The sequence below is a fragment of the Pimephales promelas genome, chromosome 8, assembly GCF_988280905.1.
Source record: "Pimephales promelas chromosome 8, fPimPro1.hap1.1, whole genome shotgun sequence".
In the NCBI taxonomy this organism is placed as follows: Eukaryota; Metazoa; Chordata; class Actinopteri; order Cypriniformes; family Leuciscidae; genus Pimephales; species Pimephales promelas.
In genome coordinates this window covers 37,743,892-37,764,178 of record NC_142776.1, presented here as the reverse complement: position 1 = coordinate 37,764,178, position 20,287 = coordinate 37,743,892, and the positions used below count along the sequence as shown (strand labels likewise).

The 20,287-nt window shown below is 36.5% G+C and overlaps 1 protein-coding gene across 2 annotated transcripts in view; it reads right to left on the bottom strand.

Annotated features, from left to right (window-relative positions):
* slc12a5a (solute carrier family 12 member 5a) overlaps positions 1-20,287 on the bottom strand; it is a 173,265-nt gene that overhangs the window by 152,165 nt on the left and 813 nt on the right. The window lies entirely within an intron of this gene.

The following is a 20,287-nucleotide window of genomic DNA, read 5'->3' as shown; positions in this document are numbered from 1 at the left end:
TCTGAACGCCTTTCAGATAAATAGGGTAACGGCTGAAGCAAACAAAAGATGCGTGATGCTTAAATCAGATAGCCGAGTAAACATCACATCTCCATTCTGCACATTCTGAGACGAGGCTGGGAAAGCAATAGCCACATTTTCTCGAAATGCGGAGAGCGATGCATTTAAATGCCGTGATGTCTTCATGCGACTGTTCCAAATTTATATTACACGGTGGCAGTGATTGAAGTCAAGCCCTCAGCGAATGTGAAGGGGGTCGGCTTGTTTTTCAATAAATCGTGTGCAAATACACAATGGAACAAATGCATGGGAGTCGTTTCTATTTCTCCTCGCTTGGTAGGGCGTAAATACTTTTTGATATGTAAATCTGCTGGTTACAGAGGCTCATCGCCGTCACTAAACCGCTCAACTGGTCATTGGCAGCTGATGAGAAAACGTAAGAAAAAGTGAAAGGAGGCTGTTATTGAGGATTAGCCATCCTCTTGCTCTACGCATCTGGCCTTTGTGCTCTGAACTGAACGAGGAGGTCTGGGGGCGTTAAAGAGCTCATTTGCGTCCCATTATTTCATAATCATAACTATTACTTTTCACTTTGCACGTATCTACATTTTGTCAACGCACTCTTTTTCATTTTGAAAGACAATCATCACCTATACAAAATCATTACCAGCAGGAAAGGAAACGATGTTCCCCTGTGGGAAATTCCTTGCGATTACTAAGAATGATATCAAAGCGACTTGAGAGAGTACCTGGCTCAAGCCATGCACGCATCATTTCCTGTGGGGAAAGTGAAATCATCTCCAAAACTTAACATGGGTTCTATATATGAAGAGTTTAGATGCAAAAGCCTCTAAGTGCCATTTGAAATTTTCTTCTAGAATGATCATTTTTTATCAAGCTTGTATATTTAAGTTAAGTGATTTCACTTAAATGGCAATGATAATTACCTATTAATTGTTATTTAAGTGAAATTACTGAACTTGCATATACAAGTTTGATTAAAATCATCATTAAAGAAGAAAATTTCAAATGGCATTTAGAGGCTTTTGCATCTGAACTCTTCATATGTAGCATTAGGGTTCTTTACTCAACTGCAAAGGACCTTTTATGCAAAAAATAAAATAAAAAATGATATGATGATAATGACAAGAAAGAACCCTTTTGGCACAAAGGTTCTTTATAGGCTATTATTCATTCATTTATTACATTATTCAATTGTATCCAATTAAATTATTGTTTATTAAACTGTTGTAGTAACTTAATATCCCATTTTAATCATGCTGATTTTTGAAGGATAAAAACTGAAATGGCACTCTTCGTGTGATATTGATTAATTAAATTTTTTTTTAAATTTCGTGATCATTCATGCATTGCATTTTAGGGGTTCCAAATACGTAGCGCTTTAGAACCTTTTACGGTTCTATATAGAACCTTTTCTTCTAATCTGGACTGAACTAGAATTATTTCCAGAAGGAAATTTTCGTATTGCTCAAATGTTGCTCTTTCGTATGTGCGGAGACATATAGTAATAAAGACAACAATCATGATTGCTATAGGGCTTAATTGTTTCAACTAAAACTCCAGAGACAAAACAGACACAAAAGAGTCAATAGATAAATCAGTTTCGTTTCAGTGTTGATATTGTTAACTAAAAACTATTAAAATGCGTTTTTGTTCACTGAATAAAAACTAAATATAAAACATTGAAATGAAATGGAACACTTTTCCTTTCGCCTTGGCTAACTAACTAAAATATAAGAAGTTGAAGATCTATAACTACTAAAAATAAAACGGATATAAATAAAGCTACTTAGACAACAAAATAGATAAAAATTACAAAAGCACAAACTTAGACTAAAATTCTAATGAAAACTGAAAATATAAATAACAATAAATACTATATAAATAGTCCTATATTTATACTGGTTTATATTGAAATATCTTTGGGTTGTTCTTTTAAAGTTTCATTTTTTTGACATAACCTGAATTGCAGTAAAAAGCAGTAAATGAACCACATGCAGCAGCTCTCTGTCAGGCAGTTACATCTTCTTAACAACAGATCCTGACCTCTACATGAAAATATACCGTCACATACGCACAAAGCACCACATATCTGGTACAATAGCCATTCTGCATGCTTATATTACTAGTTAAAGACTAGGTTAGGGTTAGTCACCTGTCACCTAATCACCTGTGAAGGGTGTATTAACACGGTAGTACTTCTGCAACACCAAATGATGACTGTGATGCCCTTGCTCTGGCCTGTGTGTGTGTGTGTCTAAATGGAGATAAAGGAGACCTTGAGCTGTCATCGGTGACCTTTAAGCTTGTGTGTGTGTGGCAGATAAGAGCAGACAGACACTGATTAAAAACCTACAGCAGAGACTCAATGACCACAACTATATCAACACTCTCACTCACACACCATATCTCACTGATAACAATCTATCTATCTATCTATCTATCTATCTATCTATCTATCTATCTATCTATCTATCTATCTATCTATCTATCTATCTATCTATCTTTCTATCTATCTATCTATCTATCTATCTATCTATCTATCTATCTATCTATCTATCTATCTATCTATCTATCTATCTACTCGAAACCTAATCACAAGCCTAAATCATTATTGCACATGAGCTCGACAAACTATAATTAGGATAAAGTAGCTCACTTTAAAAAAAAAACAAACTTTTGCTGATAATTTACTCACCCCCATGTCATCCAAGATGTCCATGTCTTTCTTTCTTTAGTCGAAAAGAAATTAAGGTTTTTGATAAAAACATTCCAGGATTTTTCTCCATATAATGGACTTCAATGGGGTCCAAACGGTTCAAGGTCCAAATGAGAGTTTCAGTGCAAACTGCAAACTGTTCAAAGGGCTTTAAACGATTCCAGACGACGAATAAGGGTCTTATCAAGTGAAACGATCGCTCATTTAAAAAATAAATAATTAACAAAGTTTAAGTTTTATTAGTTCAACCTTGCTCTGTTCTGTGATGCGCGTTCGTGACTCTCCTGTTCGAACTTTGTCGAATCTTTGTCATTTCGTTCGTTGAATAAACCAAATGACTCGAAAAAAGATTCGTTCATTTTGATAATTTGGTATTTCACTAGACTCTTCCAAAATAAAATAAGTATGCATGATGTTAAAAGTTTCCAATTAATTACCAAGGCTGTGGTGTCTAATTTTTCGCACTGGTTTAATAAAGAACCAAAAATATATTTTTAGACTTCTGATAAGGCCACCCTTAAAAATATTCTTGTTTGCCGTAACCCGACCGACCCTGTCAATTTAGGGCCGACCCAATTTTTTTTTTTTTTCCTTTTTGTCCGACCGACTTGCCGGTTGTAACCTGCGTTCAGACCGACCGATTTTTTTTTACTCTTCAAACGACTAATTCAAATTCAATAAAATAATATTAATTATATTTTAGTTAGTATTGTGAAAGTTGCTTGTGTCTACATACCCTACAAACGTAGGCTACGTTCTTTCTTAAATAAAAACCCGTGGCGTCATTTTCATCAGATTATGTTTACACCATTGGTTTAACGTTACGCGTGTCACTATATATGGCTTGTACGTTCGCTCGTTTCAGTGTTCCCGCTTGGTACCCGGTATTAAAAGGGCAACGGGGCTGAATATCAACCATTTCTATATATAATAAAAATATTAAACAATTTGTCTGTGATGCAATTTTGCTATTCGCAGCCCAGAAGAGAGAGCGATCTCTCACCCGGAGCCGGAGCGCGCACAGCACGACAGCCCTGCTTAATGAGTGACAATGAGGACAAAACGTGGTTACACTTTAGATCTGGGATATTATTCTAATTGTATTTTAGATTTCCGCTTTCAAAGATTATAAAAAGAAGATATTTGAGATGAAACCATTACAGACGCATTCTGTCTAGCGCAACTTCCTCCCCTTCACAGCGTCGCGCTGTCATTTCTTCCTAAAACCCAAACGTACCGTCAGAATCAGCACGATCGGTGATTGTTGTAAAATGCAGTCTGTACTGTTGCTAAACTGCGGACGCGTGCAATCATTAAAAGAGCTATTAAAAGTACTAAAGTCTGCGCAAGAGACGTTGTTCACGACGCGCGACGCGCGCTCCGAAATGCACTAAAACGAGACAAGAAAAGTAGGCTATCGCCTCATTTTGGGCTTCATGTGCGCATCTAAACCATCAAATATACATAAACACAGTTTATGTCTTAATTGGACGTAAATAGTTGGGAGAAAACGATGGTGCATCATCAGTCATCTATTACAGTAGAGTTCTGCGTTCGGTCTTAAAGGGGCAGTAGTCTAATAAACGTGACGATTGAGCCAATGCGAATCAAACAACAAAAGGCAGATAAAAATCACTCACAGGCAGCTCTTGAATGAATAACTTAAACTTTAATAAGCATTAATCTAACTATGATAAACTATGCAGTGTCATTTTACATTTGATTACTAGCTAAATTAAATTTCTTTTCAGAGAGAGCGACAGACTTAACTAATTTTAGACCTTCCTGAAATTAAAGCACTGTGTATATAGGCTAATTTGTATCTTTGTTTAATTATATTCTTTGTTTGACCATGTGTTTGTACTTGTTTTTGCTTATCTTATGTATATATGCATAACAAATAGATATTTTATACATTTTGTGACTAGCCTAAAATGTAACTGGTCGTATTTTGCATTAACACCTAGCGGCCGATGCACAGTTTGTAGACCCAGTCAGTGACGTCACAATATGCATTTTTTTTTTTAAATTCACGATCACCATCTCCAAAATTTTACCTTTTTTTTTTACACTGAATCTTGGAAAAAAAAATATAGACCTACCTACCGACCCTTTTTTTTAAAAAAATTGCTGTTACTGCAAACCAAAATATTTTTAAGGATGGCCTAAGACCATGCCGATTTAATTAAATAAATAGTAAATTGCGCTGCGTGTTTCAGAGCACATCGTGGTTCTGCATTCTTTGACATGCGTACGGCTCATGATCCACTGTTTTCAGCATCTCAGAGCGGCTCGCTTCACAGTAATTGCTGCAAACCTACTTTTTTCACATTTGCAAGTCAATGCAAGTCACTGAAAATGGGTTGGAGCTCTTATTTTTGATCAGATTCATGCATTTAACTTTAAAAAGAGTCCTGCATATGGTTTCAGTGTAAATGCGATAACTATAATGATAAAGATATATGACACGACACAACTACAACGACAGCAGCACAGAGAAACAATATCGTTGAAATCACGTTCTTTCTTTTTACAGCTGATGACTAATAAATAATTAATAGCTAATTAAAATCTTGCATTAAAATAGCTAATTAAAATCACCTTGCATTAAGTGCTTGAGCATTTAAATAGCAGCATGCGCTTATAATACACAGTCAGAAATGATCGCTTTATAGTTATTGTTATTGATGTGACCGGAACTTCAGTCTGGTAAAAAAAATATTATTATTTTTTTGATCACTTAGTTATGTAACAAGACACGTGATTTTAGGTATTATTCATGTATGGAGCAAATAACACACTGAGGCTTGTTCAAATAGAAGCAATACTGATGCATTAAACGCTGTTAATGAATAATTCATGCATTTTTTGCACATACTGACAGCTTTGATGCAATAGTCCAGGAATGAAACTCAACCTCATCATTCCTGGAGTTTCCAGCATGTATAAAATACTAAACGTACCGTGCTTCTTGAACTCTAAGCTCGTTGAACTCCTGCCAACAAGTCTCATTCGAGTCTCAGTCCATAAGAGCCCAGACTCATTCATCACTGCAACTTTTTCCACAGGTCGATGTGTGTTTCCAGACTCATTCTTTATCATTAAAGTCCTCCTCCCAAGCTAATAATGCACTAGGGCGATAAACAAATCACTCTGGCATCAGTGTGACGGGGAACGAGAGCGGTCGGTTATCGTCAGGAAAACGATACCTTTTTGACTTTGTCCAGCTGGCAGAGATGTATAGAAACCCGGACTTGAGTAAAAGTACAAGTGCTCAATCACAAAAGTGACTTGAGTAGAAGTTGAAGTGCTCTTTAAGCACCACACTAAAGTATTCAACATTTTTGTACTTAAGTATTGCAAGTAGTTTATTTTAAAATTCACTACTTAAGTATAAAAGTAAAAGTACAAGTATTGTGTCATGCAATTATTAAAGAAAGCAGTCAAAAGTTTGAACTAGCAATCAAATAAGGCGCTTTGGCGGGATACAAATTTGCTTTGGCGGCCATTGCAGGACAACCCCTGCATTAGTTGTCAATGTGTGTGTCAATCGATACCATTACCCTATAAAACTGGCGTGTGATTTAGGCAGCATGAAAGCTAACCTGCAACGAATGATTCGCAAAATTTTTATAATTGTAACGAGTAACTAGCAGAACATTAAAAAAATATTAAAGTAAAAGTATTAAATTCATCGAAAATATCTACTGAAGTAAAAGTAGAAGTATGAGAAAACAACAATCCTCTAGTAGACTACAGATACAGCATTTTAGTACTTAAGTAGCTCTACTTCGTTACTATACATCTCTGCCAGCTGGTAATGCAGCGTTTGTAATGGTTCCCTCGGTCTGAAATCAGCAGAGACTCTTTAGAGGCCCGAGATTAGTCTTGATAACCGCAGGACACGAGCTGAGATCAGTGGGATGAATGGGACGGTCCATTAGGGCAGGTCGCCGGACTCTGGGGATCCTGATGGAGGACTGAGATTTCAGAGCAACACGTTATTATCACAGTCCGATTTATAAAAGAGGTCACGGAGAGATAAAAAGAGAGAAATTTAAAAGATAAAAATTAACACATGATAAGAGCTGAATGCAAGTTAGTATGTATACACACTCACCTAAAGGATTATTAGGAAGGAACACATGCTAATACTGTGTTTGACCTTCGCCTTCAGAGCTGCCTTAATTATACTCGGCATTGATTCAACAAGCGTTCTTTAGAAATATTGGCCCATATTGATAGGATAGCATCTTGCAGTTGATGGAGATTTGTGGGATGAAGCTCCCGTTCCTCCACATCCCAAAGATGCTCTATTTGGTTGAGATCTGGTGACTGTGGCGGCCATTTTAGTACAGTCAACTCATTGACATGTTCAAGAAACGATTCGAGCTTTGTGACATGGTGAAAGTATCCATCAGAGGATGGGGACATGGTGGCCATAACGGGATGGACATGGTCAGAAACAATGTTCAGGTAGGCCGTGGCATTTAAACGATGCCCAATTGGCACTAAGGAGCCTAAAGTGTGCCAAGAAAACACACCATTACACCACCACCACCAGCCTGCACAGTGGGAACAAGGCATGATGGATCCATGTTCTCATTCTGTTTACGACTCGACTAAACAGAAATCGAGACTCATCAGACCAGCCCACATTTTTCCAGTCTTCAACTGTCCAATTTTGGTGAGCTCTTGCAAATTGCCGCCTCTTTTTCCTATTTGTAGTGGAGATGAGTGGTACCTAATTGACTATTTAATCTTGAACAACTAAACATCTTTGTAAACTTCAAATGACCTCAAATATCATATAATAAAACTGCAATAATATATTATATTGATGCAATCAATACAGTTTTAAGGCCAGTAAATATTCTCAGTTCACCCGTCATTGGGAGGAGTGTCAAGTTTTTCTCCGTCGCTTTGGTGCATTTCTCACATCACTATTTACATTTGCACAGCATTTAGTTCAACCTCCACAACTTTTTGTCACTTGTGCACATCATAGTAGCAGTTTCTCATTCCTTCCAACAAACTGCAATTGCTTTTGGACATGCATCAATTGCTTTCATACAATTCACTGTTGTTTTATAGCATTATCATTTGCTTATGTCATATCAGTCCAAATTAACTATACTTGTGAATGCTGAATAGTCATTCCATATAAAACTAATAGTCCTCATTTCATTGCTTGGGTCATCACATACAAAAATGTTGAACTAGTTGTCAAAATCCGTCAAGCAAATTTTAAATTTTTCTTATCTTACTGTAAAAAAAACGTTATCCTAAATTGAACAATTTCTCGCAGGTGAACCTCAGCTTTCACTGATGAGAAGAGATGTCCATGAATGATTACAGTATATGTATGTTGTATGTTCAGTTCCGACGTGTACTGTGATATTTTTTACAGTTGTGCAAAAGGGAGTTTATGTTTGTTGTAAATAAGGGTGTATTTTTTCTTTTGCACAACGCTCTGAACAAATTACAGTAGAATTGCAAAGACCATGCAGTAAAAATGTGAAACATACATATTCAGTGTCTTGTACTCAATTACTGTACCTCACAACTATAAATGCAGTAATGTGAAACTTTACTGTAGTTTTCAAATGGCTGTGCAAGTAGTTTATACGTAGGGCTGTCTTGAGCATTTTCAGGTAGTGTCCCCAAGATCTGACTTTTTTGCATTGGCAAACACTTACAGAGTAAACTGTCATAATGAAAACATGACAAAGCCATTTGACTATCTTGTTCATAAACACACTGGTGTTAGGACTTTTCATCTTGACGACACTGACACTTTCAATGACATGAATACTTGCTTTTGAGGAATGAGTTATCCATTTTGAGCAAGTGACACACTTTTGCAGGTTATCAACTAAGTTTTGCAGTTTGTACTAATTGCTTTGAGAACTGCATTAACTGTTGTGCAAATGTAAATAGTGATGTGAGAAATGCACCAAAGCGACTGAGAAAAACTGTAATGTGGGACCCTGGAAGGAGGGCAGCTGACTGTGACATTAAGTTATTAAGCTGGTGTTGATGTGGGTATTTTTCTTTGAGCATCCAGTGTGTGTGTGTGTTAGGGTGGTACTGTGTGACTCACCAAAAGCAATCACCTACTTTTCACCATCAACTTCTCTCACACTCGTGGTTTAATAGCCTGCAATGTTTTGCCAGGGGCACTTTTTACACCTCCTTCGATAAAAAAAATGAAACAGACGGCCGTTCTCCTTCACATACAGCAGAGGAAGATGGCTAATTGCAATCGTGCATCGCTCTATCCATCATGTCTCTCATCTGCATGTGTCCTTAGAGACCACTTCCATATTTAAACAGCACAGCTTGTCCACAGAAAGATCCTGACCTGAGTGTCTCTATGACAACCTGTAAATACTCATCCAAAACCAGCCTAAAATACCACTCTTGAATTTGTATTACTGTTTCCAGTTTATCCAGTAACAGGTCCTAAACGGTAAACACTGGAGTTTATGCTGTTACGGTTTCAGTTCGTAGCAAGGTCATAGTTGCAGGGACGGAGAGCACAAACCAAAAAGTGTTTTGATTATCGTAATCAATGATTTGATGCCGAAAGTACAGCTTGTACTTCTTCAGGAGAGCTCATTAGCTGACGAATCAGGGTTGTGCTCTCGTTCACAATTCAAATGAGTTTTTTTTTAATTCAATTCATGATGAAATATGTATTTTTCCAACTGAAGTAGCAGATTGCACGTATTTTGGCTCGAGTGTTCAAAAGAATAAGAACAATTGTCTTCGATTTGCACAATAAGCGATGATGAGTTGATTCTGCAGAGAAATTGTAATACTTTTCATTCAAAATTACTAACAAAAATGCATTCAAAATGATCGGCTGACAGAGAGACAAAAAGAATGACAGACAGACAGACATACAGAATAAAAGACAGATATAATGACAGTCAGTCATTAAATAGATAGATTAAATAGATAGATCTTTATTTCTAGATAGATAACCAGACAGACAGAATAAAAGACATATAGAATCAGAATGACAGTCAGACAGATAGATAGACAGACAGACCGAATAAAAGATTGACAGACAAACAGATAGATAGATAGATAGATAGATAGATAGATAGATAGATAGATAGATAGATAGATAGATAGATAGATAGATAGATAGACAGACTGATAGACAGACATACAGATAGATAGACAGACAAACATACAGACAGATAGATAGATAGATAGATAGATAGATAGATAGATAGATAGATAGATAGATAGATAGATAGATAGATAGATAGATAGATAGATAGATAGATAGATAGATAGATAGATAGATAGATAACCAGACAGACAGACAGACAGACAGACAGACAGAATAAAAGACATACAGAATGACAGTCAGACAGACAGATAGATTAAAAGAATGACAGACAGACAGAATAAAAGATTGACAGACAAACAGATAGATAGACAGATAGACAGACAGACTGCTAGACAGACATACAGATAGATAGATAGACAGACAGACAGACAGACAGATAGACAGACAGACAGACAAATAGACAGACAGACAAACAGATAGATAGACAGACAGATAGAAAGATAGATAGACAGATAGATAGACAGACAGACAGACAGACAGACAAACTGATAGACAGACAGAAAAACAGATAGATAGATAGATAGATAGACAGACAGACAAATAGACAGACAGACAGACAGACAGACAGACAGACAGATAGATAGACAGACAGACAAACAAACAGATAGATAGACAGACAGACCGACAGACAGACAGATAGACAGACAGACAAACAGATAAATAGATAGACAGACAAATAGACAGACAAACAGATAGATAGACAGACAGACAGACAGACAGATAGATAGATAGATAGATAGATAGATAGATAGATAGATAGATAGATAGATAGATAGATAGATAGATAGATAGATAGATAGATAGATAGATAGACAGACAGATAGACAGACAGACAGACAGACAAACTGATAGACAGACAGAAAAACAGATAGATAGACAGACAAACAGACAGACAAACAAACAGATAGATAGACAGACAGACCGACAGACAGACAGATAGACAGACAGACAAACAGATAAATAGATAGACAGACAAATAGACAGACAAACAGATAGATAGATAGATAGACAGACAGACAGACAGGCAAATAGACAGACAGACAAACAGATAGATAGACAGAAAGACAGATAGACAGACAGACAGACAGACTGATGACTTCTGGTTTAATTTCTGGTGTGAGATGGCAGATGAAGGTGTGCTGAAAGCCCACAGACCGCAGCGGCTCCAGAATCTCCAGCAGCCTCCAGAGACATGATGAAACCAGCGGCAACAGCTCTCCATAACCACAGGTCCTCCAGTACATCCAGAACACACAATAACACACTCTAGATGAACTATAACACACCTCTGCTTGCAGCTGTCCTAATGATAATGAATTATCAAGACAATCTCGCATTCAAAGCAATAATAATAATATATTTGTGCATATCGGTGTGATTATCATCCATGCTTCACTGCGTTTCAAACCAAATCAGCCTCAATGGAGGAAGATCTTCCAGCTCATGTTCTATGACAAGAGACAAATAGGAGAAAACCTTTATACGGAGATGATTTGAGCATGTATTATTCACTCTTCATAATTTAAGACAATCTGGATCAACATTAGAACGAGGGAACAAACTAAAAAAGATTCGCCGCATATTATTAATGAAAAAGATCCATTTTTAGAGCGAGTGATTGCGACTGCACATTTCTCTCACTGCTCTCATTTATACCAATATAACTGAGCTCTAAATATTACATTCGCCATAAGCAAGTTATTATGATTAAATAATATTTACAGCCGGTCTTGATCAATAATTCAATCCACACATCGTTGTTCCTGCAGGGAAGCTGCAGATATGGCTTAAGGCAGAGAGACCACTGCAAGAATCATTTCTGTTGTCATTTGGACCGTGCAACAATACGGTACGATCCTGGACCGAAATCCTAACATCATTACAGCGTGTCTTCTCTTTGATGCAGCAGAACTGCCAATCCTCTCCCCTTTTCCTTGAGATTCAAACGCTTATTTCTGCTCATCCGTTCTTTGTGTAGACACTGCGTTACATAACAAGCCTATGAAGGCTTTGCATGATGACACTGGCACCATCTACACAGCTACGACCCCCACCACACGTCTGCTTTACCCGAGATATATCATCCAGTAGAGCACAGCTGCCCTCTACAGTTCTCACTCATTACACTGACACGACACGTGATGCATGCAACTGTGCAAAACATATACTACACACACTACAACCAGATGGGGTGCATCTCACAAATACATGTCCAGATCAATATGCATAAAGGAAATACATTACATTATATATTAAAATAAGAATTAATAGTAATTCCCATTATTAATGTGATGTGTGCAAAAATGCTCTTTGGTTTTTTTGCAAAAGAAAATGCTTTTTTAAAAAAAATAATTCTATGATGCACAAAAACTTCACAATTTAACGGGGTAATGATTAATCGCATCCAAAATAAAAGTTTGTGTTTACATAATATATGTGTGTGTACTGTGTATGATTAGTATATATTTAAGAAAAATTGTATAATTAATATTTAATATAAATTAGGTATAAATATACAGTATATTCATGCAAATATTTCTTAAATATATACATGCATGTGTGTGTATTTGTATATGCAAAATAATTGTACACACTACACACACACATGTACTGTATTATGTAAACACAAACTTTTATTTCGGATGCGATTAATCATTGCCCAGCCCTAAAACATATATTTAAACATATTTAATAAAAGAATAAACAATCAAAAATAAATATGTAACTCGATTAAATAAAAATATGTTTTCTTATTATTACATTTCTGCATTACAGTAATGAGAATTTGTGGGCTAAAATGCATTCATTTCAGAATGCAAAAATCATAAAAATTGGCCTTCATTTTATTTGTACACACACAGGTACGTCCGAGTAATGCAAAAAAATAAGTTGTGAACTTGACAATTCCACGTAACTTATCTTTTCTTTTTTCGATTACGTATGATGTTTATTTACTTAATAATTTTAAGGCAACAGGTTGCGCAACGATTAATCGCATCCAAAATAAAAGTTTGTGTTTACATAATACATGTGTGTGTACTATGTATAATTATTTTGTATATATAAATACACACACTGTATATATTTAAGAAATATTTGCATGTATATATATATATATATATATATATTTATACATAATTAATATTAATATTTGATATATTAAGAACACATTTTTCTTAAATATATATATACATGCATGTGCGTAACATACAAACCAATTCATTGAACTGTCCTATTAAACAAAAACGACTACAGTCAACAACAAAAAAATCTAATCAATCATAAATAATTATACAAAAAGCAAGATATGAGGTTAAGATGAGATTTGTAGCAAATATGTTTGTATTGAAATATGTAGAGATTATATGTATAATTGCATGTTGCACAAATACATTTATTTGTATATACTGTATATTAGATATATGCACATATACACACACATATAAAACTGGAGCTTTCTAAACAGAAGAATGACACGTCCACAGTGCGTGACTCCTGATCTCGTGAATTCCCATAGAGCCACTGAGCTCGTGATCAACACATTATTACCTGACGACGGCTGGTGGGACTGCGAGACGACTGTTTACACAGGCAGACAAACAATAGACTAATAGACACGCAAAAACCTGCGCCACCAGACCTCCATTATGCTCAAATAGCAAGAACGCTTCCACGTCTGTCTTGCCAGCGACGGAAACAAACAGACTGACGTGCCATTATAGAGAAAGGGTTCATTGAGAGCTAAACAATCTACATATCCCAATAGGCTAATGGCCTTCGCCGTATTTGGACAGCAATTGGCATTATGCAAATCAAACCAGGCTGAGCGGCCAATGACAACAATGGAGACAAACACTACATCAGCTAAAACAATAGAAGCTGCCCTGACTGCATTTGCAGCACCGGGCGGATATTTCTCCATGATATTGTGGTATAACAGGGAAAATGAGGACCAGCTCGATCTGAAAATTGAACAAAAATGTTTTGGCAAATATCTGCAAGATGGATCTTCAAAAATCTGGGATTGGAAGGACAAGTATAGTAAAAAATATGCACTCTAAAAATGCTGGGTTGTTTTAACCCAACTTTGGGTCAAATATGGACAAACCCAAATGTTTAAAATTTAACCCAACGGCTGGGTTTGTCCATATTTGACCCAAAGTTGGGTTAAAACAACCCAGCAATTTATAATTGTTTACAGATCTGGTGCATATATGACTGTGGACACGGCATGAGATTTTCTTTAGTGCACAAAAACAAGTGTTGCATTCCCAGAGCTTTGGTTCCCATGCACAAAATACAAAATCCTCCTTTGCTTTCGCCAAAACTACAAAAGAAACACAAGCCAGCGTGGTACAGTGACACACTTTCCCAAACACCTTTGCACATGGGCCGTTCTTGATGACTGAACACTCTTTGTCTTCGTGCAAACAATCACTAAACGGAGATCATGGTGGTCTTCCAGTACACTCTAAAAAATGCTGGGTTATTTTAACCCAATTTTGGGTCAAATATGGACAAACCCAGCCATTGGGTTACATTTTTAAATGACATTTTTTACCCAATGGCTGGGTATGTCCATATTTTACCCAAAATTGGGTTAAAACAACCCAGCATTTTTTAGAGTGTATATATGCTCATCAGCCAAAACTCCCACGCTGCACGTCTGCCATGGAGGATCATGAGCTATTATTGACGGCTTATGGCACTAGTTCTGTCTGTGTAGACTATGCCAATTATAGCAATAACTGCATGACGTCATACTGTATTTGGCACTCTGGCTACTATTCCTGGCGGCTCGGAAGAAAATAGTAAGTGTACTTAGTCATGCAACTCATCCACACTCAACAGTCATCATGAATGATCCCTCAAAACAGTCCCAAAACAACACACTGTCAAGCATCTAGAACAAATCTAGCATCATGTACTGTAGCAACCACACATAAAACACTCAGAACAACCAAACTACAGTTTTTTCTCTCTCTTTTTTAGCGTTTTTAACTAAAGCATGTCATCTTAAAGGGATAGTTCACTTTGAAATTCATTTTTGGTGTGTTTTATCTTACCTCAAGGGCATCCAAGATGTAGGAGTCTTTGTTTCCGCAGTAGTTTCAATTTTTGATATTTTTAGGTCAGTCATATAATGGAGGTCTATGGTCACCACCTCAAAGAGCATGCACAGAGAAGCCCAAATTAAACATGATTTAATGACTCGTAAATGTAAGTACACATTGATGGCCTAAGACACGAAACGAGCGGTTTGAGTGAGAAAACGAACAGTATTTATATCGTTTTTACCTCTTGTAATCACATCCACGTCCAAGTGATCTGAATGCACAGTCTGTGCAAACGCCAGAAGTGATCTCTCGCGTGTACGTCACTCATTGTTTACACAGAGATTTCGGAAGAGTTACCTTTCGCTGTGAAGATCTATACATATTCAGATATACAGGAAATCGCAATGGAGACAACGTTTAATTTTTTTCGCGACCGTGCGAGAGATCACTTCCAGCGCTTGCGCAGACCAAAGCGTCCGCGCTCTCAGATCAATTAGACGTGACTATATTACAAGAGGTAAAACGATATAAATACTGTTCGTTTTCTCACACAAACCGCTCGTTTCGTGTCTTAGGCCATCAATGTGTACTTACATTTACGAGTCATTAAATCATGTTTAATTTGGACTCCTCTGTGCATGCTCTTTGAGGTGGTGACCATAGACCTCCATTATATGACTGACAGACAAGAACGGTTTGACCTAAAAAAAGACACCTACATCTTGGATGCCCTTGAGGTAAGCCAAAACATACCAAAAATTCATTTCAAAGTGGACTATCCCTTTAAGTATTACACCAAAGAAGACGCTCTAACAAAATCTATATTAACTTATCTATGGAAAAAATGAATAATAATAATAATTAAAAAAAATACTTCCGGAACCAGTGCTCCTGAAAAAAAGGACACATGGCGCTAGTGCACTCTTTAGATCGGATGAAAAGAAAATGTAAAAATCGAGTTACTACTGTTTACTTTTGTTCTTTTTTTGTAAACTGCAAAGGTTCTTGACCAAGTCGTAATCTAATAACTCGACTGACCTACCACTAAAAAGAAGCTATGGTAACTTTGAATCAGATATTTAATAATTCAAACATGAAATCCAGGACATCTTAATCACCCTATTAGCTTCATTCAGCGGTCAGAGTCGGTCTAGATCTTCAGACTGTCTGGAGACCTTGAAGGTCAGGCGAACCTCCGGCTGGGTGGCACCCCGGCGTCTTCTCAGAATCAGATCGATAACAACAGCATCAATGAAAAACGCCACAGATTGCTTCATCCTCGAAATACGCATTCCTGTGATATCATCTACGTGGTTTGACTGCAAAAATCTTTGATATTGTCTTGTTTATGCACACTGTAAAAAATAACCGTGATTTTAACGGTAAAATACTGTAAAAATGCTACAGTGCAAAACTGTTACTTAGTAAACAGAAAGTTTCCGTACTATACACTGTAAATAACTGTGATACAGTAAAATACCGGTAAATTTACAGTTTTTGAAAGTGAAAAAGAACAAATCACTGTATAATATACAGTGAAAAAACGTAAATTGACATCCCCACAATTCCCTGTGTGACACTTCACATTTTATGTATTTTTATTGAAATAACTATGGTTTCTCATAGTTTTGTTATGTACATTAGGGTTTTATGTTACATTTAATGTTGTTAAATTAATGTTTATTGCATTTTTTTAATTTCATGTGTGTTACCATGATGGTGTTTAATGTTTGTGTGAATGACACTGTGCAGCTTCTTTAAATAAGTAATTCTTTATGCAGGTATTCACTTGTGATGAGCTGTGATTGCTCATGATGCTGTGATGATTGTTGGTTGTCAGTGTATTAATGGTCTAAAACAGATATCAATAAGTTGGTAGATTCACATTTTATCAGAAAATACAATTTTATTACTGTAAATTTTAAGTTTAGCCTGTAAAACTAAACCATTAAGGTTCCTACCGTATTTTTAACGGTAAAGTTCTGGCAACCACAGCTGCCGTTTTCTTACCGTAAAGAGACACTTTCACAAATATATACCCATGCACTCTCCAAAAGAGCCCAGAGTGGGAAAATGGCCATTGCCTTCGCGTTTCACCCAATTCAGGGACACAGGAGGCACTGTAATAGAGCGGCATTATACCATTATTTGGCAGAGCAGTCATTGTGTTTTTACTATTATCATTTCAACCCCTCACATTCAGCACTCCCTCTGCGCACAGCAATCACCACACAAAGAGGCTGCAGTTGTCATGGCAACGTTGTGGCGACTTGAACCGGAGACGAGCGCCAAGGCTGTACCGTCTCTAGGCGACTACAGGTGCGCGACTTCATTTCTATGGATGGAAACCTCCAACACACTCCTTGGACAGACACGCTCTATATTTTATGAATAAATGCATTATGTTTGGTAGTGAAGTTATCAGAAGAGATGTCTCAACCTAGAGAGGAACCTACTAAGGAAGCATCCTAAATAGAAAGTGACTGAACATTCTACACAAGCAGTGTTTTATATCATTAAATAACCATCTGTTATGTCCTCTGCTAGCTATATGTAGTTAGCAATTATTATCTCACCTTACAATTAATTTGAAACATTTTAAAAAGTACTTAATTAAAAGATATTCAAAGTCTGTAAACAGGATTTTCTCCATATAATGGACTTCAATGGGGTCCAAATGGTTCAAGGTCCAAATGAGAGTTTCAGTGCAAACTGCAAACTATTCAAAGGGCTTTAAACGACACCAGACGATGAATAAGGGTCTTATCTAGGACCCTTCGAGTCATGACTCGAAAAAAGATTCGTTCATTTTGATGAACGAGTTCGAACAGGAGAGTCACGAACGCTCATCACAGAACAGAGCAAGGTGAGTATTTGTGCTTATAAAACTTAAACTTTTTTATTTAGTTTTGAAATGGCCGCTCGTTTCGCTAGATAAGACCCTTATTCATCGTCTGGTGTCGTTTAAAGCCCTTTGAAGCTGCACTGAAACTCTCATTTGGACCTTGAACCGTTTGGACCCCATTGAAGTCCATTATATGGAGAAAAATCCTGGAATGTTTTCATCAAAAACCTTAATTTCTTTTCGACTGAAGAAAGAAAGACATGGACATCTTGGATGACATGGGGGTGAGTAAATTATCAGCAAAAGTTTTTTTTTTAAAAGTGAACTACTCCTTTAACATATCTGTAAATAACCGAGATAACAAATGTTAACAATGTTGTGCTGAATGATTCATGTAAATACTATAGCACCAAACGGTGATGGCAGTGATATTCGAGTTATCACGTTTACACTGCGACCTGTAGCATACATTTTTGCCTGGAGTTGAAGCTGAAGCTTTTCATCGACATTCTCAATAATAAAATGATTAATATAACCCTCCAATGCACAGTTAAGGCTCTTTAGGTGACTTCGAGATGATATATAATTTTTCTGTCTCCAAAAATCACCAATCGCCTCCTGTGAAATGTGTGTCTGAGCGAGTGGAGGGGGCGGGGCTTAGCCAAAGGGTCAATTGCGCAAGCTTGTTTTGTACATTAGATTGAAAGATCTGAAAAAACACACACATAAACCCTCCCCTCGAAGAAATCAGGACAGAAGCGGTTGAATCTGTACAAGAGATGGATCAAAACACCAGGTGTAAACCAAAACGCATTTAATAGCGGGAGTAAACAGGCCTGAGACCTGTCCAGAACTAAAAGCATTTGGAGTAAAGCTGAATAGAAAAATTCTAGTATTAAAATGATTGCACTTCTTCCAATGCATATTGCTCCAAAAAGCAGTTTCTCCAAAAAATAAAGCCTTTTAATAGCCCTTAATTAGCAAGCAAACTTTTGCAAGAAACACCAAATCCACACTGTATTTAGTGGGTCATTCTCTATTTCGGTCATCACCTCAAATTAAAAAATTCCCCATCCACAGTGAAGTCTGACGGCTTCAAAATCTGCTCCACAAAACTAACATCAAATATGTCTTGATGTGATTTCCAGCGTGCATAGACAATTTACTTCTTGTAATATTAAAGCCAGTCCATTCAATTAGATAATTGCTTAATATTCATCACGTCACAGAAAACATCAAGAGGCTAATGATTACAGCTGAATACGACCTCCTGTATGTCATACAGCTTGCTGGGCCTAGAACACATTTTGCCTCATTCAATATTCAAAGGCTTCATCAAGTATAATCAGAAGTGCCATTATGTGAAGACAGACAACCATGCCCACTGGCAAGACAGTGTAAATTTCAACAAGCTCCTCAAGTGCTGTTAAAAGCATCGTCATACTGATCAATTCTTTAAATCATCACCATGAGGAACTTTACACAAAAATGCCCCCTGTGACATGATTCTCTTTCCTGAAACAAAGAAGGCTCAAATCTCAAGGTTTACATAGATTATGAACCCAGTATATGTCAGTTTGAGCTTAGGGAAGGTAAATGTACACTTGCACTGCATACAAAAGCTTCATAGACAAATACAACCCAATGCTTCAGTGCAGTTAATGCATATATCATGAAGCAAGTACATCAATGCAATGTGGATTTTAGAAGTCATTATGAAATGCAAATACAATCAATAAAGTATAGACTCGAAAAAATGCTGGGTTGTTTCAACCCAAATTTGGGTCAAATATGGACAAACTCAAATGTTGGGTTAAAAAATGTACAGTTGAGAGTGAAAGTTGAGGTTGGGTTAAAGTTTTAAACGTTTGGGTTTGTCCATATTTGACCCAAATTTGGGTTAAAACAACCCAGCATTGTTTAGATAGAGTGTAGCCTATATAAAAATTACTATATTATTGCATGAAATACATATGTAGGGCCTAATATATAAATCAATGTAGTCTAGTCTATGAACTATATAGATGCACTCTAAAAAATGCTAGGTTGTTTTAGCCCATTGGGTTTCATTTTTAAATTACATTTTAACCCAATGGTTGGGTTTGTCCATATTTGACCCAAAAAATTGGGTTAAAACAACTCAGCATTTTTTTTGAAATCAAAAAAATATATATAACAAAACAAAATGGTTTGCAAGACTAGTTCAGTTTTTTAATAAGAATTGGGGCAATTTGACGCCAAATCTGATGGTATTTGTTCTTAAAACAAGCTTTTCTTGATAATGTATGAAATATGTAATATATCTATCTGCATAGATGCCCAAGAGATAAGATGTGTTATATGGATTTGCAACTATGATATTCTGAGAAATATTAAAAATGCTGGGTAGTTTTAACCGGACTTTGGGTCAAATATGGACAAACCCAAACATTGGGTGAAAAATGTAATTAAAAATGTAACCCAATGGCTGAGTCCATATTTGACCCAAAATTGGGTTA